General features: G+C 32.1%; 1 protein-coding gene across 1 annotated transcript in view; it reads left to right on the top strand.

The window, feature by feature from the left end:
* Positions 1-16998, top strand: part of LOC108074231 (chaoptin) — a 160178-nt gene that overhangs the window by 48646 nt on the left and 94534 nt on the right. Inside the window, exon 3 of the mRNA XM_017166174.3 lies at positions 15907-15932. The gene's annotated coding sequence lies outside the window, so the exon portion shown is untranslated. The remainder of the gene's footprint in view (positions 1-15906; positions 15933-16998) is intronic.

Here is a 16998-nt window from a genome sequence, read left to right as displayed (position 1 = left end):
CCTGCAGCTCCTGCTGCTGTCCAACTGCAGCTCGTTTGGTAGGACATGATAAGTAGCATAAGCATTAAAATCAAAAGCAGAGCGAAGGCAATGCCAGTTTGCAAATGGAACGCGGGCCACATTGCTTAATGTTCGTTCGCCCGTTGGTTCGGTTCGGTAAAAGCATCGCGTGTCCGTGTCCTGTCCCTGTCCCTGTCCCCTGTCCTCACCTCAGGATAAAGGCAAAAAAAAAAGGCAACCACGAAACCAACCAGGACACCAGAATTCCAACCCAGAGACATGCATTCAGTTTTTTGAATGGATTCGCGGAATGTTTGACGCTGCCAGTGGATCAGGTGGAGCCTCTGAATGGAGATTGGTTGTCCTGTTGGCCAGGAGTTTCCACGCAGAGCAAAGTGGGGGGGAGGGGGTGGAGGTTAATGGGTGAATGTCGCGCTGAGGGAACAAATTGTTTGAATTAACCCATTTATAGAGGCATCTCCTATCCCCTGACCCTTATGCTTCAGCCTTTTCATTCATGGCTAAATGCCTGGAAATGAAGGATAATTACAGGATATACCTTTTATTTTATATTTTATTTAATATATATTTTTATTATTAAATATTTATAGAATACTAGAAGTACTTAAAACAATAGGTTTAGCTCTCTTTTCTTTGACATTTTCCTCACTTTTCCACAACATCCTTTCCTACTTTGCTGCTCATTCATTTTCCACCAGGAAAATTTCATTTCAATTTGTAAAACCTTCTTCTTTGTCGTCGTCATCGTCATCGTCGTCGCTGTGGTTAAATTTCATATTTTTTAAGGTGCTCCTCCCTACCCTCTCCTCAGTTGAAACTGTTGCCAGCTGTTGCCGGACACCCGCTTTTCTTTGCCTTTCCCTCCCGATTTTCCAGCTGCCCAACTACGAACAAATGAAAAGCAATTTACGCCGAGTAAAAAAGGTATGAGAAGGAGGAGGAGGGACCAAGTGAATCAAGGTACAGGAATCGCTCAAAAGCATTTCAACGCGCGAATGCCGCCATTCATGCGAATGACCAACACACCAGGTGCCCCCCTCCTTGACCCTTAACCCTTTTCCTGCCCTCAGCATTCCTTCCAAGTTGCTTTAATGGCGTTTTCGCTGTGGCTAAACCGACATTTTTGAATATTAAAATTCTCTCGCCCTTCGAAATGAGTATTCTTTGAGCGACAGCGACAGCTTTCTAGCTGCAGGAAAAGTGGTTGGCCTGTGGCTCAGCCATAAATAAGAACATTTTCTTAAGCGAATTTCCCTCAAACCCGCAAAGAAAAAAAAAAAGAAAAACTTTGCCGCCACATTCGCTGAAGCGCGAGTCCTTCTTCTTCTTTTTCTCGTTGGTGGCTTTTCCGAAAAGGAGAAAGGGAAATGCGGTTGTGCACCTTTTGTTGGCCTTCCCCGTTCCCGGAATTTATATATATATATTTTTTATTTTATTTCATTTTATTTCACATTTCGCTGCTGCCATTTTAATATACAATATTATGTCTTGTACATTTTTCCTTCGTTTTTTCTTCTTTGAGAAAAGAAAAATTTATGGAAATTAAAGAAAAGTTGTGTATTTTTTGTCGATAATCGAATGAAAAATGTAAATGTTTTGGGATTTATGGCTGTTTATTATGGTTTTAACTTGTTGTATATATTTAGGGACCTTCTTCAAGGATAATTTGTAGAGTTTTGGAGTCAAAATAAAAACTATCCTTTGAAGCCTTGTCCATCTTTAACCCCACATTGCCTCACATTTATTGATTTCTTATGTGCTGGCATTCCCTTTGGGTTTTTTTTTACCTGTCGTTATTTTCCTCGCTCCTTTTTATACCCTTCTTTCAGGGTATTATAATTTCAGTTAGAAGTTTGCAACGGAAATTATAAATTGTGTATATTTCTTGATTAGCATCAACAGGCGAATCGATCTAAATTGAATTAAATTCTTGTGAAAAAAATTGTGAAAGGGATTTAAAAATTATTAACAATTCTTAACATTATTGATTTTTTTAATATTTTAAAGCTTTAATTTTCCCAAAAATTATCATTTAAAATTATGGATAAATATTTAAATTTAATATAATAAAAAATATAAGCCAATAGAGGAATTATTTTCAATAATTGGTCAGCATCAAAAGCCGAGTCGATTTAGCCATAAAATACATTCTTAAAATTAGCAAAACAAAAATTTGATTTTTTTAAATATTAAATTTGTTATACTGATTTCTTAAGTTAATAAAACAAACTAAAACAGAAAAGAGAAGCTTTCCAAATTAAAATTATTGCATTTTTTGGCTTTTTTGATTTCCTTTTACAAAGGGTATACAAGCTTCGGCTACCCAAAGTTTTATTTCATTCTCGTTTATAATTTTTTTTATTAGTTTTTTCTTATTTTTTATTTTTTTTTTTTCGTTTTTTGTGTGCTCACATCGTATCCCCTATCAACTATGCTACTTATGCTGCTCGAACAGCTTTTCTAGATGTTCTCTGTCATATTTGCTGCAAAATGCTCGCTCACAACTTATTCCGCTTGGTCATGCGGCAGTTAAAGCTGCCGTTTTCCCCTTGCCGTTTTCCTTTTTTCCGCTTTATCCGCCTTTCACATCCACTCCGTCAGACCCACCTTCTTCAAGTGGCATTCTGCGAGAATCCTGTCATCTTTTACGCATTCATTTGCAACGCCTTTTAGTTGGTCCAGTGCGTGTCCCGTTGCCGAGGCGCCTGCCTCACATTTCCTCACATTTTCCACGCTGCCGGCACACTGCTTCAGAAGGGGGTTTTTCTTTACATTTCTTCAGCAATTAATTTGGCTATGAATTTATAGGGAAATGGTATGAATGATGTGTGCTTTTTTGAAGCTATAAATATCGATAAATATTGATACATTTCGATCAATTTCGATAGATTTCGATAAATAAAGATAAATATTCAAGAAAAAATTGGTTAAACTTTTAAAAATATATTACAACAAAAAGATTAAATGCTATTGAAAATATTGTTGAATAAATTTTAATAAATAAATAAATTAATATCGATAAATAAATATTTATAGAAAAATATCAATAAATAATAATGATAAATACATAATTTTAAACAAATTCTGAGAAAAAATGTTGATAAATAAATTAAAATAAATAAAAATATTGATAAATTAATATTGATAAATATTGATAAACAAATATTAGTAAATAAATATTATTAAAAATATTTATAAAAAAATATTAATACATAAATATTAATAATTAAATATTGGTAAATAAGTAAAGTTAACAAAAATATAGATAATTAAATATTGATCAATAAATAAATATTAATTATATTATTTTATAAACTCCAAACTATGGCTGTGGCTCCACTGTGCCAAAAAAGCTGGTAACCGAACTCCAGCTCAAGAACTGGACAGCCACGCCCTCCGTCCCTATTGGGTTACTTCAGACCACCCCCTACCCAAGCCCACCCAAATATACCACCCCCACCCAAATATACCACCCCCACCCTACGCCTCTGCCTTCGTCTCATTTCATTTCGTTCCATTTTGTTTTAATAAATTAAAATGTCAACTTGATAAATGAAGGTTTCGTGGCGGCATTTTTGAAGTGGCATCTCCGCTTCCGCATCCGCAAGCCCAAAAACTTCACGCACACACTCTCACACACACACACATATACTCAGTGGACAGTGGCGAGTGTCCTTTGTGATTCCGAATTGGGTCCAAAAGGACCCCCAGTAAATTATGTTGTTGTTAGTTTCACTTCATCTGTGAATGCCAGGGAGAATGGTGCTGCTGCTCCCACTGGGTGTCCTGCGGTTGTGCCTAAGTGGTTATGAGTTAATTTTATTTATTTATTTATATTTTATTGTTGTCATCTATTTCACTTTTTGTCCAAGAAACAAAAATAACAGTAAGTGCGCATTATTTTATTGCTGAAAAAAAAAAATAAGAAAAAACCATATGCGAGGTCCCCGAGAATTTTATGGAGCGTTATGGCTTAAAGGAAGTAAAATAGGAAGGAAGGAAGTGAGAGAAAGGAGGGAAGGATACCATAAATTTTGGGCTACCCAAAAACTGTAACCGAAACCGAAAAACCGAAAAGACATTTCCTGTCTCTCATTAAATTTGTCTACGCATTCATTTGTCAGCAAGTCGTAAAAAAGTCGAAAAAAAAAAGAATGAAAAAAAAGGAAGAGAAAGATAGTCAAGGCAAGGGAAGAGAGAGAAAGAAAAGAAAAGCGTAGGATTTTTATTTTAAGGCCTTGTCCTTTTTTTATTGTTTCCCATCCGGACACCTGTTTCTTTTTCTTAGCCCGCCTTGGGGCTCTGGCTTATCATTCCGTCAATACTTGGCCATCAATTCATCCATCTGGGCCTCGTGTTTTTTTTTCTATATTCGATCCAAGGACGACGATAGATGCTAAAAAGGGAATGACAAATTACAGGCACAGAATGTGAGAGGGACAGACAAGGCGACGGCCTAATCAACATGTTGGGATATCAGTTTTAAAGCCAACTCCTGATGTCTAGACAAGGCTATTTATTATAATAAATTAGGGGGGAAAGCCAAAGAAAGTAAGATAAATATATATATATATTTCTTTGGAGAGAGATTGAATATAAAATAGGATAAGATATATATTTCGAGTTATATTAATATTTACAAATTAAATTTATAATTATATTTTTTATTCTTATTATATATATAAATCTTACTTTCCCCAGTTTTCTCCTTAATTTATTATAACTCTAAGGATATCCAAATAAATATTAATATAATTGTTAATAAAATTATTCAAATAAATTAAATTAAATATATAAATGAAGAAATTAAAATAAATATAAATATAATTATTAATAATTATATAATTATCAACATAATATTATTTATATTTAGAGTTAAAAAAATACCTTGAGATTGAATATTATTATTTATTTATGATTTAAAATCATTGTTTGACGCACTTTTCTTGATTAAAAGTTGCAATCAAGCTGAGTTTAATATCAAAAGCAGGGGGATTTTCTGCTGCCCTTCTGCTGCTTTTTTTTCACTAAACTTTTGTGTTTATATATATTTATAAATATTTATATATATTTATATATCTTCCTATATATTTATATATTTTTTATATATTTCTATAAATTTCTATATATATGTATTTACATTTATATACACTTATAATTTTATAAATATTCCTATACATTCATTTATTTCCCTTTGTTATCCCAAAACCTTAGTTTTTGTTTTACATTTTGTATTTTATGCTTTATGTTGGGGACAATGGCCCAAAAGTAGAGTTGAAAGTATCGGTGGCAGGTGCAGGCAGCTGCTGTTTGTTAATTTTCCTTTTTGGCCTGCTGGACTTTGAGCACAGTCCCCGAAGCAAGGACATAAAAAGGACGTTAAAGAGTCCACCTGAATGACCCCTGGGAGCTGTCACAGGAAACATTTGCCATTTCTTCCGGTCTTGTGTCAAATGCTGGCATTAATTGTTAAAACAAAGAGAGAGAGAGTGCAAGAAGTGGAAAGAGAAACGATCGCTGGGGAAATGTTGTTCTTCATTCCTCCCTTTCATAGTTTTGTTTGTTTTTCTATATTTTTTTATTGCCACAAATCAACAACAGCAAAAAACTTGACTTTAAATAAATGCACCGCCAATCCACTTGGATGAGCTTGAATTGCACCTAGGAGTCTGTCGGTGTTTGTAGTCGGCTCGCCCACCAAAGTTTGTGTATTAAATTAAAACGCTCAGCGGCAAAACTTTGGCCCAAAACACACGCACACACACACACCCATACTACACCCTTGGCCCACCCGGCGTATGCGCAATGTTGAAGAAAAAGGTAGAGTAAAAGGAAACCAGACCCGGTTGTACCTGGGGAAGGGGAGCCAACTTTTGCGCCTTTGCTGGCACTTTCAGCGTAAATCGTTTGCTGGCCCTTTTGCTAGACTACACTGTGAGAAAATGGGGAAATAGGGGAGAAATTACATATAATTTAAATTAATTTATTCACTGTCAAAGCTTAACTTTAATTTATAGTATTTTTTCAAGCTTAAAAAAAATATTTTAAAATTTATTTCTTAGGGTTTTCATTATTTTTTCTTTAGTTTATAATTTTTTTAAATTTGTTATTCCCCCCAAAGCTTAACATTATTGTAAAGTATATTTTTAAGCTTATAAAAATTTTTTAAATTTTTTTCTAAAGTTTTCCATTAGTTGTTCTTTAGTTTATAATTATTTTAAAATTATTATTTCACCCCCAAAGCTTAACTATAATTTATAGTATTTTTTTAAGCTTATAAATTTTTAAAAATTATTTTTTTTAAGTTTTTATTAGTTTTTTTTTTGTTTATAATTATTCTAAAATTATTTATTAAGCTTAAAAGATGAATTTCAATTTATAGTATTTTTTTTAAGCTTATGTAAATATTTTAAAATTATTTTTCTAACGTTTTTCATTAGTTTTCCTTTAGTTTCTAATTTTTTAAAATTATTTATCAACCCACAAAGCTTAAGTTTAATTTGTAGAATTATTTTCTAGCTTACATAAATTTCTTACAATTATTTTTCTAAAGTTTTTCATCAGTTTTCCTTTAGTTTTCCTTTAGTTTTCCCTCAGTTTCTTTTTAGTTTTCCATTTTAGTTTCCCTTTATTTTCACCTTAATTTTTCTTTCACTTTACCTTTACGTCCTTTTCGCATTGCAACTGTTATTAGCTTGGGCAGGAGTGGGCGTTAGCAGGATCACAAGGAGCAGCTGCTGCTCCTGCTGCTGCTGCTCCTTTGGTCCTTGTGCGGCGTCTCTGAAGTGCAACTGCAACGGCAGCCTACATCGAAATCCCAAAACAAAACTTTTTCCGGCTGCCACGCGCGGTTAGTTGAGGGGGGGAACATTTTCTGGGAAAAATTCGAGACCCAAAAGGAAAAAGAAAAAGGGAAAATGCTTCGGGGAAAACACAGATAGACAGACACGGCCATCGAGTGGGGTGGCTAGTGTCTTGCCAAAGAAGGTACTTCCCCCACTTATTTATTTCTCTTGCAGAGTAGTTCGATTAAAGGAAAAGTTCAGGTGGGGAAAATCAGTGGAAATTGTTTTTATATTATTGTTTTAGGTTAAGAATAAGTGTTATAAGGGAATATTTATTAAATTAATTGTTTTCTTTGAAGAATAAAATTTGAAGGGAATTTTTCAAGAATTAAGTTATGTATTAATTAATTTATGTAATTATTAATATTGATATTTACATATTTTATTTAACACTTAATTCTTGTATTAATTCNTTTATTTAATTATAAATAAATATTTATATTTAGTATTTATTTATTTATTATTAAATAATAATACAAATAAAATTTAAAAATTAATTCTTTACTATTTGTTACAAACTTTGTTGAATAATAAATAAATATAAATAATAATAAGTTAATATAATTTTTTTTTTAATAGTTATTAATATTATTTATTTTTAAATATAAATAATTTTATTTAATATTAAATAAAATCTATAAATATATATACATAATATAATTAATTAATTAATTTAATTAACTAAATAATATAATTATTAATATAATTATAAATATTTATTTATTAATAAATAATATGATAAATAGTTTCAGTGATTTTAAATGTTTTTATTATTTATTTTCTTTTAGAAATTTGAATTTCGAAGCAATTTTTATTACTAAACTATTTATTTTTATATTGTTTTATTATTTTAAAATTAAAATTTATTATATAAATAAATACTATATCGAAATTATAGTTAAATTAGCTTTATAAACCTCATTATTTCTGTTTAAATTATCAAAAAAAAGCCCATGTCAGTTATCTAATTAATGTTCTCCCTTTTTTTTAACGGCTTCATTTCCATTCAATTTTCATCTAAATCTGTGAGAGTGAGAGTTTTAAATTAATTATTTATGCCAAATGTATAAAACAAAAAAACGGAAAGCCAAAAGCCGTGTGCGTGCAGACATGAAAGGCTCACAGAAAATTGGCCAACAAAATATCAATTTTATGAAAATCAAACACACACAAAAATAACGCAATTAGCGGCTAGGCTAGGGTCCTTGGGCTGGAGGAGGAGGTGGAGGTCCTGGTTGGGTTATGCCGTAGCAATCATAAATTGTTTCGGGTGCTTGTGCCCTGCTCTCCTGGCCTCTCCCCGCTTTATGAGTTTTTCGTTTTAATTTCCTCTTGTTAATGGGAAAAGCTCTCTCACACACAACACTCACATAATAAATATGAATTTGATACGAAAAATGCAATTAAAATGTACGAGAGAAAGTCTTGGCTCTATATAGTATATATGTATGTACATATAGTATATATATATATAAATACATATATATATACAGTGACATGGGGGCCGGGAAGCCATTCATGCAAAACATCAAAAGCCTTGCCTTCCTTTTGCGCTTTTCTCTCTCTTTTTTTTTGTAATATTTTTTCTTTTCATTTTTCTCTTATTTTTCCTGTGTTGCCTTTGCAATTTTCCATAGCATACTTTGGAAAAGAAAGTTGCAAGAATTTTTCAATCGAAATACAAATGAAATTATACGTATGCCGTATGAGAGAGGGGAAGTCCCCCCCGGTTCGCTTTAAGTGAGTTTTCCTTCATTAGCAGTGGAAATGGCAGCGAAAATGCTAAGCCAAACAAATGACAAGGAGGTGGGGTATATACTATATATTTATATATATATATAATATATATATGTGTATGATATATGTAGAAAAAGAAGCCCACACAGCTTCCAAGAAAAATAAAGCAAAATTCTTGCCACCACTTCAAAAGCAATGGAAAAACTGCCTCTGGGGGTGAAAAAAAAAAAACAAAAAACGAGCACAGGAAAGTAGCAACAGCAGCAGCACCCGCAGGAAAAACAGACAGGAGAGAATCTAGAGTAGAAATTGATAGACCAAAAGATACCCTGTACAAAAAGCTGACTTCTTTGAACAAGAATAAGCACCCTTTATTTTCTTTTTCTGAATTTTTAGCTTATATATTTTCCATAAAGAAAGTTTAGATTTTTATACACCTCCAATTAGTTAATATACCTCTTTGTTTACAGGGTATTGTAGCCAAATTAATTTGACTTTAAAAGGTATTTTAAAGATGCTCTTTCTTTACTCTCCGAATGTTTATTAATATTTTTTTAGAAAGTTAAAATTCTCTTATATTTTTTTTCAAGAAAACTTTTTTTTGTATACCTTTCTAGCCAGCTTATATACCCCTTTATCTACAGGGTATATTCTTCATCTTTTTGAGAGGTTTTTTAAGGAGCTCTTTCTTTAATCCCCGAATTTTTATTAATATATATTTTTTTTGAAAGTTAAATTTGTATTTCCCCTATATACCCCTTTCTCTACAGGGTATTTAGGGGAAAAACAGACAACCAAAGTGGTTAGTAGTTGCTAGAATCTGCGCTTGACTTTGACTTCAATTCAACGCCTTCGAAATTGCCCCGGCGACAGGCGAAAGGCAAAGGCTGTGCTTGGTGGCTTTCTTTATGTCCTTACACCCCACCCTCCCTTCTCTACTATTTTTCCTCTTTTCCTCCCCCTTTTTCCTTATTATTTTGCCTTGTTGTTACCACTTCCGGTTTGCCAGCCCCCTTCCTTTTTTTTTTTTTTTGCATTGTGGCAAAACTTATACGCGACTTGGCTGCTGTTTCATAAACATTTCAAGGAGCAACAGAGTCCTGAGATCGGGTTTATTTTTCTCCTACATTTTCCTTTGCTATTTTTCCTGCACATGCGATTTCCTTATTGTTGTTAACATTATGTGATTTACAGAAAACTGCAGCTTTAGAGTATAAAGTGTAAGGAGTTTTCTTTAGGCCGTTTTTTTTTTTCCAAAGGACATCCGCCAGGAAGGCATCGAAGAAAGCCACTTCCGACTTGGGCGGCTCCTTGAGAAGGATTTCTGAAGTGCAGGCGGAAGTGGGCGGGGTTGGGGGGGCCATGCAAGTTTAAAGGCCCCAAGGCCGCGCCTTATATTGTTACCATTTTTATTAGCCACAATCAATCCGCTTAAGGAAAAAGAAAAGAAGAGGGAAAAGAAGAGGGAAAGAAGAGGGGAAAGTAGAGGGAAAGAAGAGGGAAAGAAGAGGGAAAGAAGAGGGAAAGAAGAGGGAATCAAGAGACTAAGAATGCTAAAGAAAATGTAAAAGAAAAGAAGACTGAAAAATGAAGGAAGTCGGAAAACGGTCCTTTTTTTTTGTTGTCACCCCTCTTAACAATGGCCTAAAAATGAATGGAAAACTCGATACAAATGGCTGGAAATCTGATACAACAATATGGCCAAGGATGATGTTCGGTAATCCGGGTTATCAGTAAGCCGTAATCAGTAATCGGTGAATCGGATGAGCAGGAAGATTATTATTTTTAGGGGTAAAGAAGAGTAGAATAGGAGTACAGGCATTTATTTCTCAAACAAAAAGGATAATTTAAGCCCAAAGTTAATCCCAAATCGATCAGCCAAGAGCAGTTAGCAGAGTCTTTTGTATCCTTAAATATGAAATGTGTTTTCCAACCTGCAGGATAATGGAATCCAGAATGAATCAACTTGTCTTGTATTATTTTTAAGGGTAAAGTGTACTCCTGCCCAAAAAAAAAAAAGTATAATTTAAGCCCAAAGTTAATCCCGAATCGATCAGCTAAAAAGGGACAACACAAATGTGCGTTGTCCTGGCCATCAATTCAAAGGACCTGCCATTGAAATCGTTGCATTGAACACCAAATGGCCATTATGTGGGCCGAGCTGGGGGGCTGGAGCTCCTGTGCCACTTGATTTGTGGAAGGGACAGCTGGGAGAATGTGATTCGTGACTCGTGAGTCGTGATTTACATGAACACACGTTCGGGCAGCAGGAAAAGCGATTAATTTCGAGAGAGTCTTGGGGCTAAGAACAAGGTGTAATAGGTGCTTAGAATGTGAGAAGTTAATAGGAACTTTCTATGGGTTAATTTTTATTTTATTTATATATATTTTTTAATATATACATATGTCATATATATAAACCATAATTTGACATAAACTTTCCTAATATTTTCCCTATTTTTTCCTAATATTTTCTGTATATATTTCCTAATATTTTAATCTATTTTCATATAATTTTTTTCTATTATTTTCCTAATGTTTTCCTGTTTTTTTAATAATATTTTCCTTATATTTTCCGTTTATTTTCATTATATTTTCCTATATATTTTCCTCCTATTTTCCTAATATTTTCGGTCTACTTTCCGTACATTTTTATAATATTTTCCATATATATTTCTTATATTTTCATTATATTTTCCTCATATTTTTCTTTAATTTGTCTTATATTGTCCTAATACTTTCCATATATTTTCCTTATTTTTCCCTTTTAGTTTCCGTACAATTTTAATATATTTTCATTATATTTTCCATATATTTATCCTATAGTTTCCTTATATTTTCATTACATTTTCCATTAATTTTCCTAATATTCCCCTTATATTTTCCTAAAATTTTCCTTCAATTTTCCTAATATTTTCCATATATATATCTTATATTTTCCATATATTTTCCTTATATTTTCATAATATTTTCCTAATATTTTCCTTATAATTTCCTTATATTTTATTTATATATATATATATTTTATATTTTATTTAAAAATTTTCTGTTTGAACTCCCTTTTCCCTTTTTATTTTCCAAATAAAATCCTATATAAATTTCCACACGGCATTTATGTTTGCTGTTTGCATATGCATTTAGCTTCGTTAGTCTGAGCCGCTTTTCCCGTGGCGCTTTTCCAGCTATTTCCCAGACCCGTTTTCGCGAGGGCTTAATTGTTGCAGTGAGCCAGGGAAAAACTCAACCCTTTCTCGCTTACATTTTTGCCCATTTTTCACTCCCCCTCCCCTCCCCTCCCCTTCGCTTGGCAGAGGAAATCGTCCCAAAAATTGTCCTCGTCCTCTCGTCGTCGTCGGCTTTCAATGAAATTTCGTCGAGAGCACAAGAAGATGATCATCTGGGGGTCTAGCCCCCTCTTTACATAGGTATGACACTAGGTTGATACCCTGGAATCAGGGCTAGTAATATTCCCAAAGGTGCTGAGTAACCCTCGGGGCGATGAAGAGGTCCTCGTAGAACGAGTATTAAAAGTTGTGCCAACCAAAGAAATAATAAAAAAAAAAAAAAACAGAGAAAAGGAGAGAGGATCAGGACAAATGTTTTCCGCTGCTTCGCTGATAAAAATTGCATGCATGGATACACTTGGAAAAATAATAATCAAGTTGTAAAATAGTTAAAAAAAAAATATGAAAGAAAATATCATGAAAATCTCTAAACAGAAGCTTCAGTTAAATTTTAAATCCCTCTTTAAAATTATCTTAATTTCTATTTAATGAATTTTCCTCTTAAAATTCTTAGCTAAAATCATGCTTAAACCATTTTCTGGCAGTGTAATTTGTCTGTCTGCTGCTCGAGAAAATATGGCGCAATAAAGTTTGGCGCTTTCGCGACATGAGCGCATTTTTGAAGGCTCCTGTTGAGTTTTTGTGTGTGTGTGTGTGTGTGCAGACACTGTGTGTTGGTGGGGGGGGGGGGGGGGGGGGGGGGGGGGGTGGAGAGGTGGGAAATAGGGTGGCAAGTGGGCGAAGACTGTATGCAGACTGTATGTGGAAAATATCTGCAGATTGGTGGGAGGGTGGGTGTTGGGAAAATGTCTGGAACTTTTGGTGGAAGGATGCATGCCGTTTCTATCGCTGCCAAAATTTTTAATTTCGAATTGCGCCCGAGGCCATTTCAAGTCAACACGACCACGGAAAATATATATACTCGCAGAGACTCTCTGTATCTCCCTTCTTTTTTTTTTTTGTGTGTAACCTGAGTGCAGTGTAGAGAAGTTTCCTCTACAATCTTTTCATAATTAATAAAGTTGGCAGAGAATTAATGCAGCTATCGCCGCGAAGCATACGTGTCTGCAGTTGTAAGTTGTTAATAATTATGTTTTAAGGAGGATTTTAAATGATTTAAGGGATTATATATTTCGGTAATATATATTTTTAAATATTTTTTATATATTTATTTATTTTTTTTTTATTAAGTATAATTTGATTATTATTAATTTTTTTGTTAATTATTATTATTTATAAACATTTAAATATTTTTATATATTTTTTATACATATTTTTTATTAATTTGTTCTATAATTTATAAATTTGTATCAATTTATTTGTCGTATTTTAATTTATAAATATTTAAATATTTTTTATATTTTTTATACAATTTATTTATTTATTTTGGTTTATTATTTATATTTTTAATATTAATTTTTCTTATTTGTATTGTTTAATCTTTTAAATATTTACATATATAATAATTTTCATTTGTAACTTTTGCTGTTTTCATTTCCTTTGACTTTTTGCCTTGCTCTTTGTGCTTTCTACTTATTTTGTTTACTTTTTCCCTTGCCTGATTTTTCACCGTTTTCCAATCAGAAACGTGGGCCATTTGTTGATTTTTGGCCAATACCCAGAGAGAGAATCTCTTACTAGAGGGTCTGTGTGTATGTGTATGAGTGTGTTGTGTGTGTGTGTGGCAAACAAAACGGGAGATTGTCATCGATGGCTAATTTGTATCAATCGGGGAATAAAATCAACAACAATGGCCAAGTGATGGCAACAAAAGCGAAACAACAAAGGCAGCAACAGGTGTTGGCAAAGAGATAAATGCACGAAAAAGGCCGATTTTAGCTCTAACTTAAAAATTTAAAAAAATTAATAAATAAAAAATAAACAAAAAATAAAATAAATAATTTTAATTAATAAAAATAATTAAAGAATACAAAAAAATAAATAAAATAAATAAATATAATTTTAATGGTAAAAAAAAACAGAGATTAAAATTCTTTTGCAGCTTTAAATAAGTAAAATCTTGAAAAGGTAACACTTTAAAATAAATTAAAAATTCTTTAAATTATAACAAAGACTTTTTTTTCATTAAAAAATTATTTAAAAGTCAAGAAATTTCTCTAGTTTAAAAATAAAGAAAAAAAAAAGGACTCCAAATATTTTTTACAACGAATACTCCTTCCTTGCTCCTTTGAATAAAAATATTCTTTAACAGTTTTCAAGTTTTAATGCTTTAAAAAATATCGTATAATTACAATAAAGTCTTAAATTCTATTTTAAACATGACTATAAAGCTAAATAAAAAATAAACCAAATCAAGTGCTGTCTGAAGTATAATGCCCGGGTATTAACCATAACATATTCCCGTCTGATTCGTGACTCGTCAGGCACTTGCCTCAGACGCTTGACATGATAAACAAAAAAAAAAACAAAAAAATGAAACCAAAGGAAAGCTTGAGTGGGGGTAGGGAGATTACCTCGATTCCCGCCGCATTTTCCGGCTTTTCCAGGACGTTGGAGTCTCGGGCATTAGGGGCTCTTGGCTAATAAAAGCTACAAATAATCGCGCATTTATTACGCTTATATGCCATGTGCACCAAGAAAAACAAGAAAGAAAAGCACACCACATGTTGCCTTTATTTATTTAATGCGGTACGAAATCGGGTTGGGGCACTGAGAACAATTAAGGGTTACCAAGAGAAAAATAAGAAAGTACAAAATTAGAAATTACCAAGTTAAATATTATTATTATATATTTGAATAATTATTATTATTTTGTAATTAATTATTTTATTAAATATTATATAATTAATTATTTTATTTATTAATTTATTTAATTATTATTATTTTATATATTAATTTATTTGATTAATAGATTTTTTTAGCGGAAAATATTAACTTAAATTCCAAATAATTTAAATTTAATTTTAATTTAAATTTAGAATGCTTTTCTGTGTTGGTTTTTATTAGCTTAAATATGTTTACTAAATTTAAAATTATTAATTAATTTTTGGATATATTTTATTATTAATTTATTGTGATTTTAAATGAAAATAAGAATCTAACCCTCCAAGAAAGCCTGAAAATATTTAAATTTTTAAGAAAGATATTTATTCATAACCTTTTATGATAATTTTTTAGCAAAATAAAAGCTTAAAAATATCAAAACTTTTCCAAAAAAAGCACCAACTTTAATTTAGAAATCTTTGCTAGTTTTTTGCTAGTTTAAAAAATTTGCAATTAAGTTTTTCAAAGATTACTAGCCCTGAAAAAAATGTTAAAATATAAAAAAAATCAAATAAAATAAAATTCAAAATATAAGAAAAGGTTAAGCATTTTTTTTCCAGTGTTATTGCTCCATTTTTACTTTTTTTATATTTTCTCCGTTGTTTGCCTTTGCCATATTTGTTTTGTTTTGGTTTTTTGTTTCTTTTTTTACACATTACCATTTTGTGCAGAATTTGATCATTATTATTGTTATTACTATTATTATGCGCCGTCCTAATTCGCACAGATTTACCAGCTTTCCCACAGCTTTGCCGACCCCACCCACATTTCCCCCATCACCTCGCCACACCTCATCTTGGCCAGAAGATTCCCAATTCCAATTTCCCCGCCGGCTTTTGGGCCCAAAACCGAATTCAGAATTTGCGGTTGGCCTTCGCCCAATAAGCCAAGAGGCTGCTCGCGTAATGCCCTTAAGTCGATAATTAGGCGCCGTGTATGACGAGGACAAGGACTATGATGACTATGGGATTGTTGTGGTTGTACATCCACCCACCCATCCCTCCCACCATCAAGCCTCTAAATCCTGGCCTATATTTTCCTGAGACGAAATTTTGGTTTAATTAATTATTTAGATAAAAGTTAAAGGGTTTTTTGGGAGGATATTTTAAAGAGTTTTTAGGCCATTAAAAAAGGTTTAAATTATGTTAAAAACTATATATTTTATATATAACTATTTTTTTATGATTACCATTAATTTTATAATAATTATAATCCTTTTCTCTATCCCTTTGCAGGTCTCTTTTCCCCAAACGACTCGAAGGTGAGTTTAAGACACTTTAAATATACAAGTTTATATAGATTTCAACTTGGGGTATTGCCAGTAGCCCAAGGCTTGGATATGGGATACAGATACAGATATAGATACAGATATAGATACAAATACAGCTACAAACTGCCCAGCCGAGAGGCAGAGATACTCATCGGAGGCAGCTGTCTTGGCATTTTAAGTGAGCGCTTCACTCCGGCTTTTGCCGTGGCTCCGATAACATAAGCAATCGACCCAAAAAGTTGGTCAATTGGCAATAAAATCAAAAGCGAAAAAAAGAAGTTCAAGTTCGGTGGAAAATTTCAGCAGGAGAAGCTGGAGAAGGGAAAACTCGGGCGGGAAAGTTCTTTTTGGCCTGGCAAAGTCCAAGTCCAAGGCGTGACTGGCATTGGGAAATCGGGGCGGTCGCTGAGTTGGTTCATAAAACGCTTTGTACGCTCAAACAGACACAGTAATTGGCGATACACCCAGGCACACACACACACACACATCCAAGACTAGGGCTTTTCTTGTTTTACTTGGGTGTTTTATTTATTTTTTTTTGTAATAATCTTAAAAACCGACTTGAAGGTGCTCTCTTAAAGGACATTGTTTTTAATTTTTTTTAATTCTTAATTTTAATTTAAAAACTTGAAAAAATAACCTGAAAGGGTTTTGTTAGTAAACTTTATTTAGCGAATGTTTTTTTTAGATTTATAAATATTATTTGGGCAGGAAATTAAATTATATCCCTAAAGAATACTACAAAAAACAAGGAATAAACCTTTTTAAAGTTAAATTCTTATGCAAAATATTTTATTATTTTTTTAATATTATTTTTAATTATTATTTTTTCTATTTGGAAACAATTTAAACCTTTCTGAAGGACACTGTTTGTATTTTTCGTTTATTGTTTTGTTTTTTAATCTTTAACTTGTTAAAATTGATTTGAAATATTAAACAAAATATTCCTAAAAATATATAATAATTTAAATTAGGTATTTTTATAGGTTTTTAAAATATTTTCACAAAAAAATAATATATATTCCGTGAAGTTTTCCCAAAAAACAAAGACAAAACA

Source organism: Drosophila kikkawai, chromosome X (genome assembly GCF_030179895.1).
Source record: "Drosophila kikkawai strain 14028-0561.14 chromosome X, DkikHiC1v2, whole genome shotgun sequence".
In the NCBI taxonomy this organism is placed as follows: domain Eukaryota; kingdom Metazoa; phylum Arthropoda; class Insecta; order Diptera; family Drosophilidae; genus Drosophila; species Drosophila kikkawai.
The sequence above is the reverse complement of the archived record's forward strand: the minus strand, read 5'-3'. Positions and strand labels throughout refer to the sequence as shown.